The 12,317-nt window shown below is 31.6% G+C and overlaps 1 non-coding gene across 1 annotated transcript; it reads right to left on the reverse strand.

Annotated features, from left to right (window-relative positions):
• Positions 1-300: 300 nt before the first annotated feature.
• Positions 301-372, reverse strand: Trnae-uuc (transfer RNA glutamic acid (anticodon UUC)). The gene has a single exon. It is a non-coding gene; the product is annotated as a tRNA-Glu (tRNA).
• Between the last annotated feature and the right edge of the window lie 11,945 nt (positions 373-12,317).

Below are 12,317 nucleotides of genomic sequence, written 5' to 3' on the forward strand. Positions count from 1 at the left end.
CAATCAGCTGTTTAGCGAGTGATTTAATAATTTCGTCCATTACGATTGTGTAAGTGTACATTATACAAACAATAAGTTGAACTATTGACATGAACGCAAAAATCGATGAATACTTTCGATACACGAGATTGTTTGAATGCCTCGGGAGAAAATGGTTGCTTTTAATATTGTATTTAAAAAAAAACTGCTGTATGGCTGTATTTTTCTGCAGTATGAAGAGAAATGATATAATAGTATCCATTAGACCTATTAAAGCACTCACGGTTGTTGAAAAATTAATCTTGTTGTGGCAAAAGGTTATTCCCATGCCGGGAATCGAACCCGGGCCTTCTGGGTGAAAGCCAGATATCCTAGCCACTAGACCACATGGGAGCTTACCCGTCTTGTATGTACAGTATCATAAGTATAAGTAAGTATCATTTTGTATGGTACAGAGATAAAATGTATATAGTTATGGATACGATAATATAGGTAGAAGGTTGTACTTTGAATTTTGACGCACAGTTATTTTGTTATTAATATATTTATATAACTTTTTTTAAATCACAATTACTCGCATGAGTTATATAAGGTACTCACATAAGTTGAAAACAAAAGCTATATATATATATATATGTTAAGTGACTAATATCGCGCGAAATATAATTTTTCATCCATACACTGAAAGGGGTGGGAACATGATTGGCCATCAATTATGACGAATTATCTTCTCTTTTGATGTGTAATGTGTGAAATATAGCGGCAAAAGTTAGCGATTTGGCATTCCATAAAATAAATAATTCAATTACCGTTAACTTGGTGCTGATATTTAATCATATTTAATGAATAATTTAGTTGATTTATTTCAAGACTCTTTGTTCGTAAATGCCACTTCAATTCGTTGATTATACAAATGTATTTTAACAAAAATCTGATAAACAATACTAAATCTATTAATTTTTACGATCTGTAGATTTTCAAAATATATTTATTAATTTATCAAACTGATTCAACTAGTTTATACCAAACACACCTATCAATAACAAATTTATTTCTATTTGAAACAATTTACAAACAAACATAGTACATACTACTACGACATCTAAGCATTACATGGGCTATTCTCATCAGTAGCCAAAGCCACTTGACATAGTTAATTAAATTGATCCAACCTAAAAGCTACAATAAAACTGAAGTTCAGGTAATATGAAACCTGGTTTAATGCATATGTATTTTCAAAATATTTTGGCTATATCAACTCATTAAAATACATTTAATCTACAATAATGACTATTTTGTACTGTATTAAAATACGTATTGCCCTGCAGGGTTAACACACACATAATAATACAACGTAATAATATCATCAAGCGTTTCTGTCTTGGTCAGAATATGTTCTGTAAGGATTTTACAAGTGGATGGTAGCTTTATCATTCCGTCATATCATGTTTGTGTTACGATGTATATGTATCTCAGTACCAAAGCAAGAGCTTTCATATATCCCTGATCTTTAAAAGCAAATATATTTCAATTATCTCTGCAACCTAAAAATAGTAGTTTTTTTATTCGCAATTTTTTTAAGAAACTTTTTATACTCAAACAGCTACATTTTCAGTACTTTCCTTGGTCTTTTGGTTTTATACATGAACATGTAAAAAAATCATATAAATTAGGTCAAGTCCAATGATTAAGACTATTGAATCATAAGAGTAAGTTTCAAATGAATATACTACAACTCTTTACAATTAATATTCTTTACCTAAGGAAGATTAATTTTGAGCCCGCCTGTGTTTGAAGGGAAAGCCTAATTTAGGATCTGCCATCAAATATGTATGGGGATGTTGTCATTAATATATTAACTATATAACGGTGCACCAACAACCGAATATCCAAACATTTCATATGGTTTAAGCCTCTTCTCCACGGCAAGCATATATCCTATTTTCAATGTTTATATATTATATAATACGTTGAACATTGAAACCGAAACCTCTGTTGTTTTATTCCTCAAAACCATACATACTGTTTTGTAAATACATAACGTAGCATTACATGATATATTTACACTCTCGTTGCAGCAAACCTTAAACATCATTTTTGTATTCTTTGTCTTTTAATGTTTGTAGAAATTATTGACTATGCTATACTTCGATCCGCACCCGGTATAGATAAGTTTTCAATGATTGTAATTGGGTTCGTTGCAGCGAGAAAAGAAGCCAAACAGTCGTATATTTTACCTTGGAATCTAATAAGATAAATACATTGTAACAGGGAAATTCGTTCAAAGAATTTTGTCAGTGCTGTTATTCAATTAATTTATGAAAACATACTGTATCCAAAATTCAAAAATACACTTTATAAATTATCAATTGCACAACATAAACATGCACGGAATTAAGATTAGGTATTAAATCGTTATTTAAATTGATACTAATTAATATAGTTATGTTGAAAATCTTTTTCGTGTAATACACATAGAATAGCCATTCCTGATTATGCACACTAAAGTTGCCTCACAGTTTATATTTATCTTATATACTCAATGGTTAAGCTACAGTAGAAGTAAATAAGAGCCGTTTAATTGTTCCAATTTGCGTAATAATATTGCAGATTCGGTAGGGCGAATATATTCAAACTAATATAATTTTGATAAAAAGTGTATTCAAAGCTAGCTTTGAAAATCAGCAACAATGCATCGGATTTTACGATTTATTGTTGAAAATAGCGGCATTAACGGAATGTTTCTGTGTGAAATATAGCGATAAAGGACCGTTTTGTTGGTAATAAAACACGTAATGCTTCATAGAAAATGCTTTGTAAGTTTTGGAATGCTAGTTCAGGTAGAACTTCTAGTTATTAAATATTTCATACAATAGGAGGTGTAAATTCCAAACTATTCGTGTATTTTAAAGGAGTTCTAGGTAGAATATAATTAATTTTATTAATTTTTAATTTTAATTTTATACATTATATACCTAGTTTTTGAAGTTATTTTGAGTTAAATAAGTTATTTAAATAGTAAATAAATTTAAATTGACGTTTATCTTGCTTCGAACAATTCTTTTGATGAAAACACAATTGATTTGAGGTGCAACACAAAGTCAGAACTTTCCCAAGACAACGTTATAAACTTGCGTAATACAATCTTAGATAATAACACAGTTTATCTTAAATATATTTAAAAGAACCACAGTTTTTAAATGTATCAAACATAGATGTAACGTATAACTTTGAACCCAAAACTATAAAACCTTATCTTACTTTGTTATAAATAATATATATAAATTAATATGTTTTCAATAAATTTGGATACGAATTTTACTACTTAGAAAAAACTGGAGTAAATGCTCGAAGCTGTAAGTTCAGGTAATTTTATTGACTAATTTTATAAACTAGTTGGTATTATTTACAGGTTTAAACCTGCTTACATCATGAATCCAGCTTGAATGGAAGCCAGCTTGAAGTGGTTTAATGCAAGGAGATAATCCTATGACGTCATATTCTGGATAACACAACCTCAAAGTGTCATGGAAAATTACATCGGAACGATCTTGTAAACTTGTTGGAACAACAGTATGTTGGCATTTTCTCGTTTGTACCCCATTTTGTTGTTAGTTGCTTATTAGAACAACGGTTAGTTTTCATTTGCTCATTGGAACAACAGTTTGAAGTCAGCTGCTTGTTTGTACAAAATAGTAATGCTAATTGATTATGGTACAACAGTTTGTCGAACGTTTGTTCCTCTTGCTCTAAACATAAAATATCCACGTGATCAATTAAATGTATCCCAATAGTTTTCTCATCGATAGGATTTCTCTGATTTTGATAACATAACAATAAGCTATTCTCAAGTGTACGTATTATGTAGTTTTTTATGTTATAATAAATCAATAATAGATAATAAACCCCATTTCTTTAGTCAGTAGAGTTAAAACTATCATATCTGAATCCTAATATCTGTAACTAAAATTTAATATTTTACATACTTTGTTAGAAAGCCAGTGTCCCAACTCTGTTTTCTTGGAGAAAATTGGGTGTTTGTTTGTATCCATTATGTAAGGCCCCGTTTTTTGTCTTTAGTTAAACCCCGCAGACGCATAACATGATACGAGTCCTGTCATCAACTTCCAGCAGTTATATTCCATGAAACAGCAAACTCATCAAAGACTGCTATTATTGCCGTGCACGATACATGGAGAGAGCTAAGGAATGTCTATAATTGAGCATACCTCAGACAATGATGTATGCTAGTTCAATTCATAGTTAAACCTTCCCACAAGTATCAAATTTCAGTACCACCAAACTATTTCGATGTACGAAAAAATATGCACTGACTTAAAGAATCCTTTATTTAAATACCATTAAACAAACACATTTATCAAGGCAATTGATTGAGTATTGAATAAATGAATATGCAATAGATTATACGTATACTGTAATGAAGTGCTGAACTATATTCATAATGGGATGCAATGAATTGAAATAGTCAAAGGTGATATAGTGTGCGACGACACAGTCAATATCGTCTAATAGGGACTACCATCGTATTTATCACAGTATACCCGTATACGTCTGTTGTTTGAGCAAGTCATTCTTTGATGGATATAGCCTATCGTCCCTCTATATGCGTAACACACTGTTTAAGTGTTATTATTTTAAATTCTTCAAGTATTTAGTAATATATTTCTGTATATTTCACACACCATCAGATCAATAAAAATGTAATAGAATAAGTTTTAAACATAAAAAATATTATTATTACGTTTAGTGGTATTTCCCAACAGCAGGATCTAGACATGAGTATTCGATATGCGATTAGGCTTACACCTTAGGACCAAACGGTATTACGTTACATGTATCAATGTAATGAACCAATCAGATTGCACCCCCCCCCCCCTTCAATTCCCCCTCACCCCCCCCCCAATGATCCACATCCCCAGGTGATAGTTAGTGGTTATTTCGAGTTGATTGACACTCGGACCATAATTGAATAACCGATAGTTTACGGATGCGATATCAGCAGTTGTCAACGAATCGATTGTATTTCGCACGTTGTAATTTTTCACTTCATAACCATCAAAGAGGTACAAACAGCTGATGACAAACTGTTGCATTAACAAGCTTAAAAGACCAGCCTAATGCTATTATTTGAAACGTTTAGGTAGGGTTATCTACTATATGACGTCATAGGATTATATCTATGTGTTAAGCCACTTCAAGGCTTAGTGATGTTGACAGGCCTAAACTTCTCTCAAACTGTAAACTATTTTAATTTTGTCTAGAATATCATTAGTTGTGTTTTAGCGAATTTCCCTACAGGGAGTAGCTATTATCGTAGGTGGCACTGTAAGACCTAGACCCGGGACCGATTTAATTTTTTATTTTGATGTTACCCGAGGCCAAAAACACTGTTAATATGTTAAAATTTGTTTATGTATAGATTCATACGTGCATGGACGCGGTAAATAGAGCATATTTTGTCCTATTTTAATGAAATGTGGGTTGAAGGTGTAGGTCGGGATAAACTTGAATGAGCTTACGAACCAGCATGATCGGACCATGGAAACAGGGCTTTATGATGGGTTTTCATGGGATTAAAAGTGGGTTTTCCAATTTTTGACCCTTAAAGAGTGGAATTTCCCAACGTCTCTCTAAACCATTTTGAAAAGCTTGATAGCAAATAATTTAGTATATGACGTGTTTTAGAATTGGTTATGGAGAAAATGTATATTTAAAAAATGTTATATTTAAATTCCCATTCATATGGAAATTAAGTAAACTGTTGTAGTTTGCTAGTTTATGGACATATGTTGACCAAACTTTGCAAATTTATTTAAGTTTATAATATTAACATGCAGTGGAAAAAGACTTTTTACCCACCCCATTGCAGCAAATCTAAGTGCTTCTTAAATTTTATGGTATTTTAAATTTGAAATACTTTGTCGTGTTTATGGAAATATTTTAGTATAAATCCAACTAGGTAAATTTAAACTCACTTAGTCTGCAGGTTTGCTGTGGTGTGGAATGTTTTGCATTATTTTCTTAGAGAAACAGTTCTTTTGACTATGTGATGTCAGTTAAGACTGCATAATTAATTATAGCCCAATGACTAAAGGCATCTAGATATTGTTAGGATATTGCTTGAAATTTAACCAGCAACCTCCAGGTCAAAGGGTCACCACTACAACCACCTGGCTAACCAGACCGTTATATTATTTTATTTACCTGAAATTATATTCTAAAATTACAAATTGTAGTGGAAAAGTAAAACATTGATATCAAATAAACAATTATTTAACAATTATAAGCCACTGGTTTGTACTGTATAAGTAATTGTAATGTGAACCGTACATGTTTCTCTAAGCATACAGATGGTAATATTTATTTTTTCCTTCTCATAAAGGAAAATATAGCTAAAATATCTACTTATTTTGCATTTCTAGTTAATTGATTTTAAATCCAAAACATATGAAATATTAACGAGGGATCTTACTATTCAAAATATTAAGGCACGAATAGTTTGCATGTGTAAAATCATAGACAAATAGAATGAATATTAATTATATTTTTCTATGGTAAAATATAACGAACGCTTATTCCTTTCAGCTTTAATTTAGACCATTAGCACCTTCTTTGATAGGACTTAATATTTAATTTTTTTAAATATGTAAGCCTAATTGTATTTGAAGGCCAGTTTACCAATGAGAAAGAATGACTAAAGATTCAAAGTGTATTCAAAGAATATCTTCTTGTATTCCGCAATTAGGAAGAAAACAGATAAATACCATTTTAACGTATTTATGTCCTCAAAACGGAGGCTTTTTGTGGCTTGGAATTACTATGCATAAGTATGTTCTTCAAACTGAATTTAAATAAACAATGCCTTATCGGAGAGTCAAATTGGTGCACAAAGGAAGTATCCGTATATAAATGTTTGCTAAAACCAACGAGCGTGGAAGTGACTTTGAGTGCTCTTCAACGTCAATATTATCATTGACTATCGATATTGTCTGTTGTTTCCTCTTAAACAACGCGATTATTATCTGATTGTGTTTGGTAATACTGTGTGATCTTGTCTCTAAAACATGTTTATATATTTTAGTTTAAATGTTTTAGTTATTTTATTTTTATATTTCAACAAATACGAAGCTCACAACAAATACTATTATTTTTATTTTTATTTTGAACCTTGAAATGCAATCTTGAGAGGGATAAGTTGTGTATTTGCACTTTTAGTATACATTTATAGAACATTAGTTAAATAATAATTCAAATAATTAAAGAAATAAAATATAATAAAAAAAAAATTTTATGCACACATATTTATATGATCAGGTACATACCTTTACGTCAACAGTTCAAATTTGTAGTGAGTAAACTCACAACATGTTTCGCCTATTCAGGCATCGTCAGGTGGTATCCTAGCAAGAATGCTTTGTCTTCATCCATGATGGAGTCGTCAAGAAACATTTAAATAAATACACAAACACGCACGAAAACATTTAACAAATATAGTAGGCCTACTATTACCGGTCGCGGTACGGAGGCAGACTGAATTTGCTGGAATTATGTAACACCGATCCCTCCTCCGTTATCAGTAGTTGTACTACAAAGGTCAAACTGTTCTTGTCTATTGTTGAAAGCTATTATGGCATTGAAGATAGAGTGTGATTTGAAATTTAACTGGTCATTTAAAATATGGTTTTTATTGTGGCTGTTTTGGAAGCTTTTGTAAATTTCAAACTGTTCCAGAGAATCCAAAACCACATAGAAAACAATTTCATCTTCTCCGATTCCAATAAATACAGAAATAGAATCAATCTTTACAATCGTTATGTTGACGACACCATTATGTTATTTTATGGCAACAATCGACAACTGAACCTGTTACTAAACTATTTAAACAACATTGCACCCAAATTACAATTCACAATAGAAACCGAAACCAACAATAAAATAAATTTTCTAGACATGACCATTGAGAAGAGAGATAGTAAACTTAGCTTCAGTATTTACAGAAAACCTACAACGTCAAGCCAAACAATACACGCCACGTCATACCATCCTATATCACATAAACTCGCCGCTTACAATAGCCTAGTATACAGATTACTTCAATTCCCGCTCTCAGCTAAAGACTACCAGAAAGAATTAAATATAATTAAGCACATAGCTATTTCCAATGGTTACAAACAGAGCATAATAGATAAACTGGTAACAAAATTGAAAACCAAACCAAAAGCTCCAGTACCAGGGCTAAATGAACCTGAGATGAAATACATCTGCATAGAATACAGCCACTTAGCTCAAAACGGACTTAACAAAGTTTTAAGGAAACACGGGCTTAAATTAACATTTAGAACGACCAATAAAACCAAACAAGCTTTAACACAAAAAAATGTTGTTGAAAATAAGTTAGACAAGTCTGGAGTTTATAAATTGAAGTGTATGGATTGTCCGGATTTTTATATTGGACAAACAGGCAGATCGTTTACTCAACGACACAAGGAACATCGCCCCGACCCCAGAGCAGACAAACAAAAATCCACTTTCGCCCAGCATTTATTAGATAAAAATCACACCATAGATACAATTGACAATAGCCTGGAGATTCTCCATGTTTGTAATAAAGGAAATAAATTGGATTCTCTGGAACAGTTTGAAATTTACAAAAGCTTCCAAAACAGCCACAATAAAAACCATATTTTAAATGACCAGTTAAATTTCAAATCACACTCTATCTTCAATGCCATAATAGCTTTCAACAATAGACAAGAACAGTTTGACCTTTGTAGTACAACTACTGATAACGGAGGAGGGATCGGTGTTACATAATTCCAGCAAATTCAGTCTGCCTCCGTACCGCGACCGGTAATAGTAGGCCTACTATATTTGTTAAATGTTTTCGTGCGTGTTTGTGTATTTATTTAAATGTTTCTTGACGACTCCATCATGGATGAAGACAAAGCATTCTTGCTAGGATACCACCTGACGATGCCTGAATAGGCGAAACATGTTGTGAGTTTACTCACTACAAATTTGAACTGTTGACGTAAAGGTATGTACCTGATCATATTAGTCTAACAAACAGTTCAGGGGCTAAATCATGAATTTTAACACATATTTACCCCCTACTTCTTGGATAATTTCGATGATCATCTAAGAGGGAAATACAAAGTTGTTAAGTAGATTTTTTAATCCAACATATCCAATCATTTTAATGTAACATATAACAAAAAACTTTGTATTGAGATTTGTATCACTATTCCCGAAAATATGTTATCTACTTACTTAACACCTCAAACACAAATAAATATAGTTTTTTAGATCGTTTGCCTTCTGAACACCCCCCAAAACACGTTTTATACAAATTTATGGATTTACGTCGTAGATTATTAGTAGGCTTATTTGTAGCTCTGAAAGTATGGTGATTTTACTATAGCTAATTAGTGCCTTGATATATATATATATATATGATATGACCACATTGATAAGGATGTATGTGAATGAAACTGGTAAAATTTACCAAAGTTATCTGGGTTTGGGTACATTTTTTGTTTTTTGAAATGTTTTGTACTGTACGAATGTTTTAACGTAGTGTAATACTGATTGATTGTCGGGATTGCCTTACCCTATAGAATCCCGATCCGTGGTCGCTTGAGGCTTAATCGCTGTCCTCTGAAGATCATCTGAATGCTGTCTAAAACCAATTAGATACTGAGCATAATATGCATAAATGCGAGGGATATTTTTAGTTAAAGGAATACAGTTTTGCCTTGCAATAGCCTAACGTTAAAGCTTAGAACCAATGTACTATTGTCTGGTCTTTATTCTACAATTTAGAAGTAAAAAAAGATCTTTATTGAACATTTTATACAAATATTTAAGTTGTAACTGTAATCTTACAGCATATGTTGTTTTGCGGACAAAGTAAATACATTACACAAAAGTGCCAATATTTATTTCTTCTACAAACATCAGTTATATTACTCCGTAAAAGTAAATATTTGTAATAGTGGGGTGGGGACGGATTGTAGGGTTTCAAGCTTTAATTAAAATTGCACATAATCTCCAACATAACCATATCACATAATGTGTTATAACTTTCATAATCATACGTTAATTTAATTTCTGAAATATTATTTAAGAGTGCAATGTCTTTTAAATGGTTTGGGATCGAATAAGTAATATAAAAGCAATGCAAATTGGAATTTAATTTTGCCTCCAAACATGAAATGGAAGGAGAAACGAGCGATAAAGATTGAAAAGAGATCAGCACCACTTTTCAAGCGTGGAGAAATTTTCGGCGGGAAATATTTTTAGTAAAAACTCCTACATGTTTAAATTCTCGCAGTACTTACAACTGAAAATAAAATCCATTGTATTTACTTTTGTGTATCATAAATATGTAATAAATGGCAAAAACGTGTAACAACACTTCGAAGATATTCTCATAATTACGCTTTATACATAATGTGTATTCAAATATTAACAAAGTATAGTAAAATTATGATAAATTTCGTCTACGCACTTCAATAAATCTCATGCCAACAAGCTTTAGGCAAGAATTACACTGAGAATCAACTTTAACACCACTGCAGGCCAGAAAAACTTAAATCCCTTTTCAAAGCCAATTTTCATTTTCTTACGAATGTTTGGGGACTTTTATGGGTAAATTCCATTGTTCTTCAATGGCTTCAGTTTTCTTACATCATAATCACACCAATAATTCAATTTTATTTTATACTTACAACAAAACTAAACTCCTTGTTCTAGACGGCTTATGCGCTGATGTTGTCTTAGGACATGACATTTTCAAGGGACACTCAAGCGTTGAAGTCTCATTTGGGGGTAAGAAACCTACGCTGAAGATGTGGGGACTTACAGCAGCTAAGGTTGCACTGCGGACTTACAGCAGCTAAGGTTGCACTGCGGACTTACAGCAGCTAAGGTTGCACTGCGGACTTACAGCAGCTAAGGTTGCACTGCGGACTTACAGCAGCTAAGGTTGCACTGCGGACTTACAGCAGCTAAGGTTGCACTGCGGACTTACAACAGCTAAGGTTGCACTGCGGACTTACAGCAGCTAAGGTTGCACCCGTCCACTTGTTTTCAAACTTAACTCTTGACTGTAGACCTATTGCAGTTAAATCACGACGTTATTCAGAAGAAGATTCGAAATTCATAAAAGAAGAAACTGAATGCTTATTGAAATAGGGTATCATTGAACCAAGCACTTCACCTTGGAGAGCACAAAACATATTGGAATAAATTTCGATACAATAAATTTATCTTTAGTTCTTAATTATGTCGTATTTTCTCTATTAACCCTGTTTTAAATTGGCTTATTAATATTTGTAATCCCTTTTGTACCTTAACGTCATACTATTAAAAGTCAAAACGATCAATAATATTACGATTAAAATATTTTATCATCGTCGACTACTTTGTTTAACAGATTAGGACACAGTTTCAGAGATACTGTTATAGACAACTTTACTAAGTCTTTTGAAATTAATTCCGAATACCAATAGAGTAAATCCCCTAATTAGCAATTTCAGATATTGATGTAGATTGCTTGGTTATTCCAAAGCTTTAATGGTTAAGAAGCTTAACTTATAGGAAAATACAACTAATCCGATGATGATGGATCTATTCAGGCTAAAATCAATGGGGAAAGATTTTCGCTTATATAAAATAATAACATTAACTCAAAAACTACAACAACTAACCTTAAAAGTCTTCGTTACTAAACTGATTAGTTCAATAAATTCTATTTAATTAAAACGATAAATGTTTATGTGCCTGTGAGGTTATATAAAAGTAGTCCATCGAATGTTAGCATTTCATTTTGTAAATGAACCGCTTTCATGGTCCATCATGACAAACATTTTAATGTATTGCACAATTTGGAATAGTTAGTTGTAAGAATATAGGTTTAAACAAGTTTTGAATAAATTACATAGCCTAGTTGTAATAAATCTAATTGATTGTTGTAAAAATCAATAATATTTTACGATTTAAAGGTAATAATCTCTTAAATATTCATCACATAGATTTTAATGTCCTTATTGAAATAAAAAAACATTTTTTTCTACAAGATTTCTTTGCTGTCTTTATTATTATTTCTAATATTTCTAATATATTATTTTCTAAACTATAGCAACAAAACGTAACCTTTGTGAATAATTATTAGAGTTTATAAAATTTTAGAATTATAGGTATGACATTATTGAAATTAGGATTTTAAGGAATGTATTATCAGTGATAAACGTACGTATACAAATTGAAGGATATTTTTTGTAATCATACTTTTAAAAATTGCCCATTTACCATAG

The sequence above is a fragment of the Macrosteles quadrilineatus genome, unplaced genomic scaffold (assembly GCF_028750875.1).
Source record: "Macrosteles quadrilineatus isolate MER2022 unplaced genomic scaffold, UCM_ALF_1.0 Scaffold_1__1_contigs__length_201487025, whole genome shotgun sequence".
In the NCBI taxonomy this organism is placed as follows: domain Eukaryota; kingdom Metazoa; phylum Arthropoda; class Insecta; order Hemiptera; family Cicadellidae; genus Macrosteles; species Macrosteles quadrilineatus.